This window comes from Cyprinus carpio, chromosome A7 (genome assembly GCF_018340385.1).
Source record: "Cyprinus carpio isolate SPL01 chromosome A7, ASM1834038v1, whole genome shotgun sequence".
In the NCBI taxonomy this organism is placed as follows: Eukaryota; Metazoa; Chordata; class Actinopteri; order Cypriniformes; family Cyprinidae; genus Cyprinus; species Cyprinus carpio.
In genome coordinates, this window is record NC_056578.1 from 34240548 (window position 1) to 34259445 (window position 18898).

Below are 18898 nucleotides of genomic sequence, written 5' to 3' on the forward strand. Positions count from 1 at the left end.
AAGTTAACTAAGTATATGTGAGTCAGGAAAGCTATTACAATTTACAGTGTAGTAGCAGTATCACATACATTCTACTAAATAATAGTAATATTTCTAGCACAATGGCTTTATGTAAAAATGAACTTTTATTTTGACGGGTTGCAGTGTTCCCACAGCCTTACACTCTATATGGGGAAGTCGTGGCCTAATGGTTAGAGAGTCGGACTTGCAATCCAAGGGTTGTGAGTTTGAGTCTCGGGCCGGCAGGAATTGTAGGTGGGGGGAGTGAATGTACAGCGTTCTCTCCACCTTCAACACCATGACTGAGGTGCCCTTGAGCAAGGCACTGAACCCCCAACTGCTCCCCGGGAGCCGCAGCATAAATGGCTGCCAACTGCTCCAAGTGTGTGTTCACTTCTGTGTGTGTGCACTTTGGATGGGTTAAAAGCAGAGCACGAATTCTGAGTATGGGTTACCATACTTGGCTGTATGTCACGTCACTTTCACTTTTTTTATTTGTGGCGGCACTCCCCCGCCCCCATATATACATATATATGCAAATTCATTTTCTGCCAGCAAGAGGCGCTTTAAGAGCGGGAGAGATACAGAATTCTCTGGTAACGGCTGCAAAGCAGCGCTGAGCTCACAAACGCTGCCTTATCAAGCATTACATGCAAAATGAAATGAAAAATCGAAAATTTTCTAAATGCAGTCGGTTTCCTTCTGACATTCGGTAATATAAAAACACCCACATCGGTTTTTGATTTTGAAACGTGCAATGCTCATGTTTATTCAATGAAGTCAAAGCCTTTTGTAAAATCTATTTGTGGCGGTCAGTTTTGATATTGTAAAAATCAATGTGTGGGAAACCCTGGGTTGCCGTGAATACCTTTAAATTGACACTGGTTTTACTCAAATGAAACGGTAAAATGCTTGTGAAGTAACTCAGAACAGTTCTGGTGATGTTGTTTATGTATTTATGTCCTCATTGAGACGGCAGATGCTGAAAATACTGCAAGCGTCACGCCCTTCAGTCTATGTAGTAAACAAAACCGCACGTCTCTGCCATTCATTCATTCACACAGAGACCTGCAGAACATGCAGGTTTCATATTTCAACCAACTTTTGCGGCTTAACATTTACAGTTACTGCTCCATATGGAGATTTGATTTGATTAATTTATGCTAACTTTGACAAATTCCGTGACTGTCCATGTTAAAATGTACGTTTCATTTTCATGACTGGATTTTGAGATTCCGTCCGCGTTTTCTGCTTCGCGGAAATCATAGCGCTGTTTGCGTCAAGAACTGGGTTGACCGGGTACTCGGTACCGCCGGTACTTAAAGAAACCTGGTACCATGACATTTTCATTTTTTTAGTACCGAATTGGTACCAAAGTACCGGGTCTTTTGACAACACTAGATGGCAGGCTGACAGGCTGAAGAGGAGCCGGTGCTGTTTTAGCCGATTTGTCATTCAGTTGGCATGTTACGCAGAAAGAAACAGCCGACTGCACTTGAGCATCCATTTGAGGCCACCAGAATAATTCACGCAGCCTCGGTTTCATTTGGACAATTCCTTGGTGTGTCTCATGTGCCAGGCTTATCATCTTACAGCACAACGTAGAAGGAACAAGAACACAATGTTCACCTCTCATAACTAGCACACCATCCACACACAGTTCATCACGAATACGAAAGAAGGGCACCAGAACAGGATCCTGGTCACAGGATTTTTTTGGCCAGCCCTGCCCGATTCGCAAGCGCAGCTGGGTGAACTCTGGACAGGCGTCCGAAGCAGCTATGAAATCCTCAACATACAATGTAGGCAGCCCATTAACGAAAACAACCATTTCTGGTTCCACAGCACTATAATTTCCTGTCGGTAATGGCAGCCTGGGTAGACAATCTGCATCACAATTAAGACATCCAGGTCAGTAGATGACATCATATGTGTAGCAAAGCAAGCGTGCTGACCACCGGGCTACCCGCATACTGGCCCGGCCAATGCCTTTGGTTGCCAATAGTGTAGTGAGCGCACAGTGATCAGTTCTGAGCGTAAAGTGTCGACCCCACAAATACGGCCGCCACTTTTCTATGGCCCAGACACAAGCCAACGCCTCCTTCTCGAGGGTAGAGTATTTCCTTTCGGCTGCAGTAAGGGTTCTAGAAACAAACGCTACAGTTTTCTCAACATGATCTGGGTGTATTTATGTCGAACCCGCGCCACCCCCCCCCCCCTATAGTGGGAAGGGAAGGGTCAAACAACACAAGCACTTGACTTCCAGAAAGCAGTTCTTTCAGCTCTTTGAAGCTGCGTTCAGCAGACACAGTCCATTCAAACTTTGTAACTGATGCATCTCTAAGTAGCGCACGCAACGGCTCAGCAACAAAAGCAAAGTTTGGCAAGAACTTGCTGTACCATGAAATCAGTCCCAGAAATGAGCGTAAGGAAGCAACATCGTGCGGCGTAGGAGCCTCAATGATCACAGACTTGTGTTCCTCATCTGGGAAAATTCCATGTTTGGACATGACATGTCCAAGGAATTTTAAGGATGACTGGCTGAACGTACACTTGTCCAAGTTCAGTTGTAGTCCTGCATCTAACAAGCGCTGCATGACTGAGCGCAGCGTCGCATCGTGACTTTCCAGGGTGGCAGTGTACACTATAATATTATCCAGGTACTTCCTTACCCCATGTATGCCTTTCAGGACAGTTTCCATCATCTTTTGAAACGCAGATGGCGCGAAAGCAAGGCCATACGGAACCCGGCAGTATCTGAAGAGACCATCATGCGTAAAAAAGCTGTGATGTCCCAGCACTCCTCGTGATGGTAAGCAGCCACTAAGTCAATTGTAGTGAACAATGATGTACCTCTTAGTTCACGCAAAAGTTCATCCATATGCGGCAGAGGATGGCTGTCAACAATCAGGGACTTAGTTGGCTCACGCAGATCAACACAGAGGCATATTTTACCCTCCTTTCTTCGTGGTGACAACAATAGGTGAAATCCATGCGGAAGAATTGATTTTCTCAATTATGCCATTTTGCAGTAATTTAAATTTGTTTATTGTTGAGGATAACCCCTTGAGATGAAACATCTCATTTCCGAGGGGGTCCTCGAGACATACTGTAGACAAGATAATACAACACATACATTCACACTCACAAGAGCTCTCCCTCATCCCGCCTCACCCACCCCACCATGTCATTGTTGGAAACAAATCCATATATAAACACAATATAATATTAGTATGACAACATTAAGCCCTTACTTTCACATATGTATATATATGTATTCTCACACCTACACCCATACTCGCATATATACACCTAAATAAGAAGAAAGGACAAAAAGTATCCCATATAATAGGTATAGAAAACAAAAATCCAGTCAAACATGAGGAAAACATTTACAACAGCTTGCAAGTAAACAAAAAGAGATATTTTGGAGGAATGCAAGGAAGTAGCAGATCTTAGAGACCCAGACAGACTATTCCATTCTGAGGGGGCTTTAAATTTAAATGCACGTCTTCCACTCTCTTTAGCGATATTTGGCACAATGAAAGAGAGATATTCAGTGTGTCTCAATCTATAGCTGGGTCTATATGGAATTAAGTATTACTTCAGGTAAAAAGGATAATCATAGTACATACATTTAAAAATGACCTGATACCAGTGATACTGTCTTCTGGCTTTTGGTGATTATAGCTTCAGTGAGTCATACATTACACAGTGATGAGTGGTAAATGGACATCTCAGCACAAATCTACATATATTGTTAAAAGCAACATTTAATGCTTTCAGGTTTGCTTCTGATGCATTTTGATAGACAACACAAATCTAGTATGGGAAATATTAACTGTGACACAATTCTTAACCTAATCAGTTGAGTAAAACAAGTTTTATAACAATATAATATTTGTAAATAACAATTGATCTTTTTACAACAGAATTAATATGACACCTAAATGAGAGTTGTGAGTCAAGCCAAAGGCCCAGATATTTAAGTTCAATAACTTGTACAAGTGGAGTTTCATCTAAGAATTTGAGTGAAAGATTGTTATCTTGCTTCCATGTAGCTGATCTGGTGGGGAACAATATACTATATTACTTTTTCTTATTCAATAAAAGATGGTTGGATTGGAACCAAAATTGAATAGCATTACATTAGATTGCAATGAGGATTGAATCTTAGAGACAGACACATTAGATGTGTAAATCACTGTGTCATCTGCATATAGATGGATACAACAGTCTGAGCAAATTAGAGGTAGATCATTAATAAATATAGAAAATAAAAGAGGCCCTAGGGAAGAGCCTTGAGGAACACCTTTCTCCGTTATTAAGGACTGTGATACACAACTATTAACCTAGACACACTGACTTCTACAGAGAAGATAAGAATTAATCCAAAGAAGAGAGTGTTTAGAGAGGCCTATCGCATATAACTTATAAAGAAGCAAATAGTGATCAACCAAATCAAAGGCCTTAGTAAGATCTATGAATATTGCACCAGTTGACAGGTTATTGTCTAGAGAAAGTGAAACATCATTAATAAATTTTAGAAAAGCAGTAGTTGTAGAGAAATTTGGTCTGAAACCAGATTGATTTGAAGACAAAATAGAAAATGCATTAATATATTTAAATAATTGTTTAAATATTAGTTTTTCAAATACTTTTGCTATGCTACTAATGATAGAAATAGGTCTGTAGTTGTGGAGATCGAGTGCATCGCCACCCTTATGTATTGGTGTAACGCGAGTTTGATAAACTTAATCTCCAGACCATCAGGATCAGTACCATTACCTGACTTTAGTTTAGAGATTACCTGCTGAACATCAGTAGGATTTATTGTAGCAAATGAAAAGGAACTGTTAGGCTCATCTGCGAAACAAGAGAAAAAATTGCGAGCTACAAATAGAGGAAAAGTGTTGGTCGAAGGCATTGGCAACCACGGAAGGATCACTGATAACATCATTATTAACTTTAATTTTGGTAGCAATGCTTTTAGTGGAATTGTGTAATAAAGAATTAAGAATTTTCCAGAACTTCTTAGGATTAATGAAGCTATTAGACATAGAGTTTTTATAATAATTCGATTTAGCATTTCTTGTCTTAGTCGTACACGTATTTCTTAATTGTTTATATGTGACCAATCACGGAAAGTAGGGACACAAGTCGGTTCTGGGGCATTTTAAGTTATTCACATATTCTGAAAGTGTAGTCTCCAAGCTTTTCAACGATGTGTAACACATGGAAATCTGATCATATTTGGAGAAGTTATGGCCATTTGAAGGTAGGCACTCAAAAAAGCTCAAAAGGGAGAAAATGGCCTATAAGATTGTGCAGTTCTCACCTGTTCTCACCTGCTGGGAGTGACAAAAGGGCTCATTTACATCTCATTTAGATAAGCCATACCCCCTGTAAAGCTGCATGGTTGCATAACAACGACAGACGCAACAGGAAAAATCGGACCGCATACTATTAATAATAAAGGATAATGTGCATTGTAAAATGTCAGTAATTTATCTTTTTTGACTTTCATAAAAATGATTTAGAGGCTGAAATATGTGAGTTTTATCTTTTTATAAAACCTTTTTTGTCAAAACTCTATTTGAACTTGTGCATTGTAGATAACGTTGCAAGACACTCCTTTAAAATCTGGCCATCATTTTTAATTTTTAACACAAAACGGCAAACTTTGATGTTTATGGAAACTCACCCAATAAGAAACAGAAAAGTATTCTTGAAATAAGTCGTTCGGGCACACTTTCTCTTTGTCTGGGTCTTCTTTGTGGATGTTACCATCTCCGAAGTTTGCACTGTGCGTCTGTTTGCCTCTAAATGTCCAATAATTCGCATGTCCTGCCACTCTTTTTCCGCAGCTAAAGAATCCAGCCGTATGTTGTACATAATGTCTGGAGAAAGCTTCTGGCTACAGGACTGTCTCCCATGCAGAGAGTTCTATTTTCTCCTCGTGTAGCATTTACAGTCAAAGTTACGGATTTCCCCCATTTCTCTGTCTTTATCCCCATCAAATGTTACTATCGATATAGCCTCTGATATCTCACGGTCCAACTCGTCTGACGCCAGTCCGATACATTCTTCCTCGTCTTTATCTTCGCTCAGTTGTAGATTAGGGATATTATTCAGCCTTATTATGCCACTTTCATCGTCGCTCAGATCGTCTTCAGAATCAGTGAGCACTTGTTCATAAGCATCCGGCTTGTCGAAGAAGTACTTCAAAACATTTTCGCCTGCCAGAGCGCTGCATAATAATTAGCCACGCTTCCCTTGGAGGGCGGGGGCAATAACAAAAGAAACAAAAGCAGGCTTATCCAGTATGGAAATACACACAGACAATGACACGCCCCTACTGCGTGCTAGAATCTCCGAAAAACAAGCCGATTTCAACCTCAAAATGTATGCTTTTAAATATACCAATACTGCTATCTCAAACACGGAGAGGCTTCTTCGTGATCTCAACTAACAGATTCTGCAAAAAATCGAAAATCACCAATTTAAAAAAAAAAACGCTTCTTTCTCATTTTGCTCGAAAGTTGTGCTGCCGACTTGTGTCACTGGTTTCCGTGACGGGTCACATATACAGCCCAATCTACTGAGTCCTTTGACTGGCGGTACTTTCCCATGCCTTATCTCTTTGTTTAAAAAGATGTATTAAGTCAGCATCAATCCTTGGTAAATGTCGGCCCTTAACCTTTACTGATATCCATGGGGCATGTTTATCAATTACTTTAAGAACTTCTGTATAGAAAAAATTCCAAGCATCCTCAACAAAAGGGCCCTATTCCAATTTATATCTAATAAGTCTTGGATAAAAGAATCGGTGTTAAAATGTTTGCTCTGTCTTACCCTGATCACCTTGGGTGGCAGGCGAGGTAATCTAATTTTCCATACACAAAAGACCATACAATGATCACTAAAGCAATCGGGTAGAACACCAGATTCAGTAATTCTGTTAGAGTGGGTGACCAAAATCCAGACCAACAAAGATTTGGATCTGTGGTCAACCCGAGTAGGTTCTCTATTTACTTGGGTCAGATTTAAGCTTTCAAAATAATTTCTATCATTTAAAGATGACCGATCTAACCAGTTAATGTTAAAATCACCAAGGATGATCATCTCGTTTGAGTTACCCACAGATTTAATAGTAGTCCCTATGCAGTGTATTGACTCAGTAGGGGAGTTTGGAGGTCTGTAGATGTTCCCTATAATCAGCTGTTTATTTACGTGGAAACTAATTTTAACGAAAAGACATTCAAAGTATACTGGATTTTCATTAAGGAATCTAGATTCAGATAATAAAGTTGAGGAGACATAAATAGCTACCCCTTCTCCACGAGTACCCCTATCAGCTCTATACAAAACAACCATCCAGTTTAATTTCCTCATCTAATATATTATTATTTAACCAGGTCTCAGACAGTGTGATAACATTAGGTTTATTATAGACAAGCCAGGCCCTTAATAGATCGATTTTATGTGGCAAGCTCCTTATGTTCAGGTGGATGACATATAAACCTTTACCCATGTTGACTAATCAAAGACATAGAAGAAAAGGTAGGTAGGCTGGGCCAGAACAACAGAATACAGATACAGTCTGCTAAATTTCTCACTAGAATTACATGAAATGAAAGCCTGATATTAAATAATTCGTGCAAAAATAATCATTGAGTCAACTGAATCCCAGCCATTAATGGTGTGAAAAAAAATAGTACATTTACAAAATAGCAATAGTACAAAATTAGGTTAATCGGCCTGAGAGACAGGTAGCTCACTTAAATAAGTATATAAGCCTTTCATGCCACAAGTAACAACAATATTGCGATCAACTCAATTAGATTTATACCTAGCCAGTTCAATGAGACAAACAAAGTCAGTCTTACTGGGAATGAGCCTCAAGATCCCGGAGGAAAGACTCCGGATCTCCAGGACTTTTGAACAGGACCACTGCCAGCTGCAGTGATCCTCAGTATGGCAGGAAATAGAAGAGAATATTCCATCTTCAGTTCACGGAGCTTTTTCTTGATGTCAACAAACTGCCGACGTTTATGGACAGTGCCAGCACAGAAATCAGGAAAAATGTAGACGTGGTTGCCTTTATACTTTAGGTTCTTTTTCTCACGTGAAAGACGTAGAATTCGTTGTTTATCCTGGAGGCTAAGGAATTTCACCAGGATTGGCCTTGGCCCAGCTTTCGACTTATTCGTTTGTAACATAGTGGGAGAACGGTGAGCTCTCTCAATAACTGGAGGAGCCGTTAAATTTCTTTTCCCCCAAAAGTGCCTGGATAAGGCCTCTCATGAAGCCGATGATGACCTGACCCTCCAATTTTTCCGGAACATGCAAAAAACGCAGGTTGTATGCCCTGCTATGATTCTCTGCATCCTCGATTCTATCACGCAGGTAAGAGTTTTCGCTCATTACTGTTTTAAGTTGCTTTTGAAGTTCTGTTAAGTTGTCTTCATTTGAGCTTACTCTTTGTTCAAGTTCCGACACATGAAGTGTGGACAGTGAGCCTTGTATTGTTTGTAAGCCCGATTGGATATTATTCATTTTCACGTCGAAATGGGAAAACATGTCCAATTTCAGTTGTTGTATAGCGTGCCAGATTGATTGATTGGAAATCAGTGTTTGCTCCATTGCGAACTCAAGACACGTGGATCTCGATTTAGATGATGGAAATTATGCGACAAACAGAGTTTCTTTGCAACAAACAGAGGTTCAATTCGTATTCGATTTGTTGCTAAATAATATAAGTTTAGAATTAGGGCATGAAGGCCAAAATAATATAATTTAGCAGACTACACCTGACCTGCACATCGCTCACGCCGCCATTGCTTGTTTAACAAATACACTTTGATCATTTGTGATATCTCGTCTTTTATGACTCATTACAAGACAATCACACAAAAAATGCTTTGTTGAAGGGAGTAACTTCAAATAGAAATCATTTAGTTAAAGTAACTAGAACTAATTAGATGTCCTGTCCATAATTTAAATTAGTTATTTGAAACAAACCTCCTTATGTTGATAGAGTGAAACACATTTGGCCAGTTTGTAATAAACCAAAATATGTTCACTTAAATTAACCGGTTAAAGTTAAAAAAAAGTGAATAAATTGATTTGGTTGGACATTACTATTTCACATAGATTCTTCCTCATTTAATTGTGTTGTCACAACACAAGGAGTTTGCATAGATTCAAAAAATTCCATTAATGTTAACAAAATACAATTTGGTTGTTTGGAACCACTGTCCATAATTGAATTAAGAGTGTGTGTGGCAAAATAGTATGTGAACACTTCACAATGTTATGTTTATGCATAAACCCAAGTAATAAAAAAAGTATAAATCAATAAATAAGTAAAAATACTTATAACAATATGAACCATAAATGTAAAATCTTTGTTACTTAGTGGAGATGGAGAAAGAAGTATCCTTAACTGAACAGAGCTGGTCACACTTACATATTCTCTTAAACTAAAAAGAGAAAAAGACATGATTGGAAGGAAACCAGTTACAGTTTGAAAGTTAAAAATTATAGACATTTTAAGAAAGAAATCATTTACCTGTTGAGAGTGTGTTGACAGTCTGCGTAGCAGGATGGCTGAGCTCCAGAAAATCAGTAATGAGCCATCTTTAGGGGATTACATTAAAACAACAAACAACAACAGCAATAGCATGTTGTGTGAATTAGGTAATTTTTTATTGACGTGAAATTCTAGCAAAAATGTGAGTGCTCTTACTAACAGTTATTAGCTGAATACATTAATAAATTACAATTGCCAATGAACATGAAGAAATACATAAAGAAGTAAAACACAAAATAAAAACAAAACAAAAAAAAGATGTAATGAAGACAGTTCCAGTGAAATATCTTCACAATCCTCTATGATGCCTTTAAGTCCATCATTTTGGTGTGACTGAAGGGCAGTTTCTCGTTGCAGAGGATGAGGTTATGGGGCATGAATCATCTGAAATACACAATTGAGTTTAGAGTTGTCCACTTGAGTATGTAAAACAATAATGTCTATGAAGGCCAAAAGCAAAAATGGACAGAAAGTGAGCCCTTCACAATGTTAAGAGAAAAAATGATATAAAGTCATGGGATAGCTTAGTTGAAAGTAAGACGTTTTGAAATGTCATGCCAAATATTGGCTCATTTTGGATTTCATGAGAGCTACACATTCCAAAAAACTTGGGACAGGTAGCAATAAGAGGCCGGAAAAGTTAAATGTACATAAAAGGAACAGCTGGAGGACCAATTTTCAACTTATTAGGTCAATTGGCAACATGATTGGGTATAAAAAAGAGCCTCTCAGAGTGGCAGGTGTCTCTCAGAAGTCAAGATGGGCAGAGGATCACCAATTTCTCCAATGCTGCAGCGAAAAATAGCGGAGCAATATCAGAAAGGAGTTTCTCAGAGAAAAATTGCAAAGAGTTTGAAGTTATCATCATCTACAGTGCATAATATCATCCAAAGATTTAGAGAATCTGGAACAATCTCTGTGCATAAGGGTCAAGGCCGGAAAACCATAGTCAAGTCAAGTCATCTTTATTTATATAGCGCTTTAAACAAAAAAGATTGCGTCAAAGCAACTGAACAACATTAATTATTAAACAGTGTGTCAATAATACAAAATGACAGTTAAAGGCAGTTCATCATTGAATTCAGTGATGTCATCATGCAGCTCAGTTCAGTTTAAAAGGTATCTGTGCAATAATTTGCAATCAAGTCAACGATATCGCTGTAAATGAAGTGTCCCCAACTAAGCAAGCCAGAGGCGACAGCGGCAAGGAACCAAAACTCCATCAGTGAGAGAATGGAGAAAAAAAACCTTGGGAGAAACCAGGCTCAGTTGGGGGGCCAGTTCTCCTCTGACCAAACGAAACCAGCAGTTCAATTCCAGGCTGCAGCAAAGTCAGGTTGTGCAGAAGAATCATCTGTTTCCTGTGGTCTTGTCCCGGTGGTCGTCTGAGACAAGGTCTTTACAGGGGATCTGTCTCTGGGGCTCTAGTCCTGGTCTCCGCTGTCTTTCAGGGCTGTAGAGGTCCTTTCTAGGTGCTAATCCACCATCTGGGCTGGATACATACTGGATCCGGGTGACTGCAGTGACCATCTGACTTGGATACAGACTGGATCTGGTGGCCACGGTGACCTCGGAATAAGAGAGAAACAGACTAATATGAGCGTAGATGCCATTCTTCTTACGATGTAGTACATCGGGTGTTATGGGAAGTGTTCCCGGTTCCGGTTTACCTAATTAATGCAGCCTAAAAATCCTTTAACGGATTTGGATATTAGAAGTGTATTAGTATGTTATGTGTAAGCCAGGTTAAAGAGATGGGTCTTTAATCTAGATTTAAACTGCAAGAGTGTGTCTGCCTCCCGAACAATGTTAGGTAGGTTATTCCAGAGTTTGGGCGCTAAATAGGAGAAGGATCTGCCGCCCGCAGTTGACTTTGATATTCTAGGTATTATCAAATTGCCAGAGTTTTGAGAACGGAGCGGACGTGGAGGACTATAATGTAACAAGAGCTCGTTCAAATACTGAGGTGCTAAACCATTCAGGGCTTTATAAGTAATAAGCAAGATTTTAAAATCTATACGATGTTTGATAGGGAACCAGTGCAGTGTTGACAGCACCGGGCTAATATGATCATACTTCCTGGTTCTAGTAAGAACTCTAGCTGCTGAATTTTGGACTAACTGGAGTTTGTTTACTAAGCGGTGCAGAACAACCACCCAATAGAGCATTACAATAGTCTAACCTTGAGGTCATAAACGCATGGATTAACATTTCTTTATTTGACATTGAGAGCATCGGCCGTAATTTAGATATATTTTTGAGATGGAAAAATGCAGTTTTACAAATGCTAGAAACGTGGCTTTCTAAGGAAAGGTTGCTATCAAATAGCACACCTAGGTTCCTAACTGATGACGAAGAATTGACAGAGCAGCCATCAAGGCTTAGACAGCGTTCTAGGTCATTACAGGCAGAGCTTTTAGGCCCTATAATTAACACCTCTGTTTTTTCAGAATTTAGCAGTAAGAAATTACTCGTCATCCAGTTTTTTATATCGACTATGCATTCCGTTAGTTTTTCAAATTGGTATGTTTCGCCAGGCCCGCGATGAAATATAGAGCTGAGTATCATCAGCATAACAGTGAAAGCTAACACCGTGTTTCCTGATGATATCTCCCAAGGGTAACATGTAAAGCGTGAAGAGTAACGGCCCTAGTACTGAGCCTTGCGGTACTCCATACTGCACTTGTGAACGATACGATACCTCTTCATTCACTGCTACGAATTGATGGCGGTCATATAAGTACGATTTAAACCATGCTAATGCACTTCCATTAATGCCAACAAAGTGTTCTAGTCTATGCAAAAGAATAGTGTGGTCAATAGTGTCGAACGCAGCACTAAGATCCAATAGCACTAATAGAGAGATACAACCACGATCAGATGATAAGACCAGGTCATTTGTAACTCTAAAGAGAGCAGTCTATGATACGGTCTAAATCCTGACTGGAAATCCTCACAGATGCCATTTTTCTCTAAGAAGGAATATAATTGTGAGGATACTACCTTTTCTAGTATCTTTGAAAGAAAAGGGAGATTCGAGATCGGTCTATAATTAACTAGTTCTTTGGGGTCAAGTTGTGGTTTTTTGATGAGAGGCTTAATAACAGCCAGTTTGAAGGATTTTGGGACATACCCTAATAACAATGAGGAATTAATAATAGTCAGAAGAGGATCTATGACTTCTGGAAGCACCTCTTTTAGGAGCTTAGATGGAATAGGGTCTAACATACATGTTGTTGGTTTAGATGATTTAACAATTTATACAATTCTTCCTCTCCTATAGTAGAGAATGAGTGGAACTGTTCCTCAGGGGATCTATAGTGCACTGTCTGATGTGATACTGTAGCTGATGGCTACAAATAAAAAAATCTACCTCTAATAGTATCGACATTAGAAGTAAAGTAGTTCATAAAGTCATTACTGCTGTGATGTTGAGAAATGTCAACACGTGTTGATGCTTTATTTTTCATTAATTTAGCCACTGTATTGAATAAATACCTGGGGTTATGTTTGTTTTCTTCTAAAAGAGACGAAAAGTAATCAGATTTAGCAGTTTTTAATGCTTTTCTGTAAGATAGGTTACTTTCACTCCAAGCAATACGAAATACTTCTAGTTTTGTTTTCCTCCAGCTGCGCTCCATTTTCCGGGCTGCTCTCTTTAGGGTGCGAGTGTGCTCATTACACCACGGTGTCAGACTATTTTCCTTAACCTTCCTTAAGCGTAAAGGAGCAACTGTATTTAAAATGCTAGAAAAGAGAGAGTCCATAGTTTCTGTTACATCATCAAGTTGTTCTGAGGTTTTGCATATGCTAAGGAATTGGGATACATCAGGAAGATTACTTACAAAGTAGTCTTTTGTGGTAGAAGTGATGGTTCTACCATACTTGTAACAAGAAGTGGAATTTACAGTTTTAGCTATATGAAGTTTGCACAAAACTAAATAATGATCTGAGATATCATCGCTTGGCTGCATAATTTCAACACCATCAACATCAATTCCATGTGACAGTATTAAATCTAGAGTATGATTTCGACAATGGGTAGGTCCTGAGACGTGTTGTCTAACCCCAATAGAGTTCAGAATGTCTATAAATGCTGATCCCAAATGCATCTTTTTCATTATCAACATGGATATTAAAATCACCAACAATTAAAACTTTATCTGCAGCCAGCACTAACTCGGATTTAAAATCAGCAAACTCTTTAATAAAGTCTGTATGGTGCCCTGGTGGCCTGTGTACAGTAGCCAGTACAAACATCACAGGGGATTTATCATTAACATTTGTTTTTCTGGATAATGTTATATTAACCACCAATACTTCAAACGAGTTATACTTGAAGCCTGCCCTCTGAGAAATCCTGAAAACATTGTTATAAATTGAAGCAACACGGAGTCACGTGACCTCGACCAGCGATGTGGCTGTAAGTTTTTAGGCTCGTCCTCAAATCCTCATAAAGTTAACATATTGAAGAATTCCGTGCTAAGAATCGTACTCATCTCATTACTAATGTCGTCTAGCAAATCTGCAACAAAAAGGGAATGTACAAATTCCCCGATTAAGAAAAGACCGAAAGAAATCCTAGGCCTATCAACCGAAGAACTCGACGACGCCATTTTAAGGGCTGTTAAACAGGCCTTGACAGAACAACAACAGCACTTCGATAAGGCAGTTCAGGCGGCGGTCAAAGGAGCTGTAGATAATTTGGTGATACCACAACTAACAGATCTGAAATGCCAAGTCAAGCAGGCGAATGAATCTGTCAGCAGTCTCGCACGCGACGTTGAAGAACTGGGTAAATCCTCTCAAAAGGCGAACTCTCGATTTGATTCCCTCCATGCCACTGTACGTGCTCAAAACCAAGATATTAGAGACCACGACAGACAGATTGCATCACTCTCCGCAAGATTAACGGAGATGGAAGACAGGAACCGCCGCTCGAATTTGAGGCTAGTGGGCTTACCAGAATCTGAAGAGGGATCGGATCCGATTGGGTTTCTCAAGAAGTTTTTACCGTTGTGGATACCCTCCCTGGCTGGTCGTGAGATTAAAATTGAGAGAGCACATCGCCTTTACAACAGGAGGGAAACTGAAGCCTCGCGCTCTCGCACTTTGTATCTTCAAACTTTTGGATTACGGTGATCGGCAGGCAATTTTGAAAGGTGCGAGGGAGGCTTACCCTTTGAAACACAAGGAACGAATCCTATCCTTCTATCCCGACTTCAGTAACGAGACGGCGAGAAAGCGGATGGAATTCAACCAAGTTCGAAAGAAGATGATTGCCCTTGGTCTCAGGCCATTCCTCGTTTACCCAGCTGAACTCAAATTGATACATCAGGGCCAACCTCTGATCTTCAAAACACCACAAGAAGCAGAGAAATTCCTTGACTCCAAGGAGGTTCCGGGAACTCCATTAATGAAACCTTCAGCAACAGCTTCGATGACGGGACATCAACGCAATCTCTGGGAAGATGATGCGCAGGAGATGACTGCCTAGGCTGGAAGTTATGGTACGTTCCACTGAAAGACATTATGGGTCTAGGCGCTATGAGAATTAGGTCTGGTTACTGGTGTTTATGTAAATGTATCTGTAACGCACGGGACGTCAAGTGAAGAAATCGGGGAATGAGGAAATTAAGTTAATTGTATCGCCGTCTAAAAAGAGTCACGGCTCGTGATTTTCTTTTTCTTTTTCTTCTTCAAGCCTCGGGGTCGCTATATATGACCTGGCGGCTGGTGTACATAGTTGTAACTGTCAGCACAATTGTTTGTTCACTTAAGATGTTAGATATCATAATTTTGGTCAAATGGAGATGCGCTTTCAAAATCCCATTCTGTATAATGTACGTTATTCTCTCGGTCTGAATGGCGGGGCTCTATATTATTAGTTGGAATGTACGCGGGCTGAATTCTCCTATTAAGCGCACAAGATGCTTGGAATTTTTACACCGTAAATCTGTATCCATAGCATTAATTCAAGAGTCGCATTTAAGATCTGTAGATGTCCATCGTTTTCAAAATAAACAATTCAAGTTGGTAGCGCACTCATGTGCTGACACAAAAACAACGGGAGTTCTAATTTTAGTACGTAGGAAATTACAGATATCAATAGACTATACAGAGAATCTGATGAATGGAAGATGCGTGTGCGCTCTTGTTGAAATTAATAATACTAAGATGCTTTTAGCTTCTGTCTATGCCCCGAACATATTTAATCCATCATTTTTTATCTCACTTGAAAAAAGTTTAAGCAAATTTCCTGATATACCCCTTATTATAGGAGGTGACTTCAGTTCTTATCTAGACCCAGTGATGGATCGATCATCTGGAGGACAATCCTCTCACTCAATTTCCTCGCTTGCATTTAAAACATTTATATTTAATTTAAACTTAGTTGATTATGGCTCTTTATAAATAACAATTTGAAAGATTTCTCTTTTTATTCTGCTCGTCACCACACATATTCTAGGATCGATTATATATGTGTTTCGCCATCTCTGATTAACAGTATTCCGCATAATAACGATGTTACCCATTCTCATCTCTGATCACTCCCCAATACTTTGCAATATTACTCCTTCTGCCTTCACTCCCAAGTTTTATAGGTGGCGATTTAATGACAGTCTGTTGACAAATTCAGAGTTTATGGTCCAAATTAATCAACAGATTAAGGAGTTCTTGGAGATTAATACATCACATTGTAAAAATCCACAGATATTATGGGAGACTTGCAAGTGTTTTACAAGAGGGTTTTGTATAGCTTTCTCTTCAAAATTGAAAGTATTTAGAGCGAGGAGAATGTCGGAGATTGAACAAGAGGTGCAGACTTTGGAGGGACAACAAAAAGTACAATTCACAGAGCAAAGAAGTATAGAAGTATATAGAATACTATATCCGCTTTAAGGGGGGAATATAATTCTTTGTCTTTGCATAAAGCTGAGTTCATCGTGCATAGAACTAGACTAAAATATTATTTTCAGTGAGACAGACCTTCTCAGTTGTTGGCGTGGAAGCTGAAACAAAATGAGGCAAAATGCTCAATAAATTCCATAAAAAATAATAAGGGTGATATTGTAACAGAGCCCAAACAAATTAATCAGGTATTTTATGATTTTTATAAGAGTTTATATACACTTCTGATAATCCTGTAGATTTGAATAAATGCAAAACCTTTCTTAATAGCATTACTTTACTGAAATTTCAATTGTCAGATATAGATTTTTTGGAGGACTCCCTAACACTGGAGGAGTTAAAGATGGCAGCACAATCTCTTCAAAAAGGGGAAATCCCCGGGCTCAGATGGAATTCCCCCTGAGCTCTATCTGGCCTTGTGGGACACAGTAGGAGTATTAATATTAGATTCTATAAAACTATGCTGTAGAACATAAAACATTTCATAGGGATCAAAAGACTGCTCTTATATCATTACTGTTAAAAGATGGAAAAGATCCCATGGAATGTTCCAGCTATCGCCCCATATCACTGATATGTGGAGATATTAAATTATACGCTAAAGCTCTTGCGCTAAGATTGGATAAGGTAATGGATAAATTAATTCACTTTTGATCAAACAGGCTTTATTAGGGGTCGTTTGGCAGCAGACAACGTCCGTAGATTGTTTCACATTTTGGAAAGGGCAGAATTGTTTACTGAAGACTGGGCCGTGCTCTCTTTGGATGCAGAAAAGGCCTTTGACAGGCTGGAGTGGCCATACCTGTGGGCAGTAATGAAACATTTTGGGTTTGGTCCAAGTTTTTTATCTATGATACAAATTCTATATGAAACTCCGCTGGCCTCTGTTATCACAGGCACATGTCAGTCCTCATCTTTTCCATTGCAGAGGGGCACACGACAAGGCTGCCCTCTCTCACCGTTATTATTTGCATTATCATTAGAACCCCTTGCTCAAGCCATAAGAGAGCACAAATCCATATATGCCATTGTTGTTCATGGCTCCAAACATTCTATATCACTTTATGCAGACGACATTCTTTTGTTCCTCTCCAACGTCAAAATATCAATCTCGCACGTGTTAGCCCTGTTCAATGAATTTAAGAATTTAGCAGGTTACAAAATAAATTGGCATAAATCCACACTACTACTCCCTCTAAATTCCCCTGCCACTAATGTTCAATATCCTCCCTCTATTCCTGTAAGCAATGTTATCTCCCTATTTAGGAATCAAAATATACGCAAAGTTATCAGAGATCACTCACAAAAATTATAGGGAAATCTCTCAAAAGGTGACAGAAGATTTACAGCGATGGAATACTCTCCCACTTTCTTTACAAGGAAGAATTCTATCATTAAGATGAACATTCTTCCGCGTCTCAATTTTTTATTTTTCATGATTCCAATTTCTCCTCCACCTAAGTTTCTTGAGCAAATCCAATCTTTGATCTCCAAACTTTATATGGAACAATAAACGAGCTAGAATTAAGTCTTTCTACTTTGCAGCGTCCTAAATTGATGGGAGGGTTGTCTCTCCCTAACTTAAAATTTTATTACTGGCATTTCAACTAAGAGCTTTAAAAGGTCTGGATGGACGATAATTGCAGGTGCCTTGGAAATCCATAGAGACCGCACTGGCACAGCCTAATAGGCTTCAAGACCTTCCATACAACGCGATTTAAAAGGCAAGAAATTTAAAGTTAAATTTGGCACTATAATTGCTAATTGTTTGACAGTATGGAAAAAAGCAGAGAAACTGTTTGAAACAGTACCTAAATTTCATAAACTCTCCCCTCTATGGAATAACACTAATATATTGACAGGAAAGAAACCTTTCACATGCCCACTTTGGGCCGCTAAGGGAATTTGTACGCTGGGAGACATCTATAGCAAAGATGGTTTATATTCATTTAATAATCTACAGACTTTGTTTGACATACCTGGTCAACCTTTCTTTTTTTCTTTATTTGAGACTGAGATCAGCCATGAAGGCTTACGGAGTTCCATGGAACACATTACTACCGTCGCATCCACTGGCAGCATTGTTTGATCCTGGAAAAGAGTCTAGAGGCCTGGTTTCACAATTTTATAACTCCTTTTTAAAAACACAGTGTAAAACGTTTGCCATTGAGGTAGTGTGGGAAAAGGACTTAGAGCAGGCTGGACTTCGGCCTGATTGGCTCACGGTATATGGTCAAATATGAGTGAAACATCTCGAAATTGGAGTCACCAACTTATTCATTTTAAAACTATCCATAGAGCCTATGCGACGCCATATAGATTGATACAGAATGTATGATTACTATTCTGATCCTAACTGCACTATATGTCAAGATCTGTAACTGGTACATG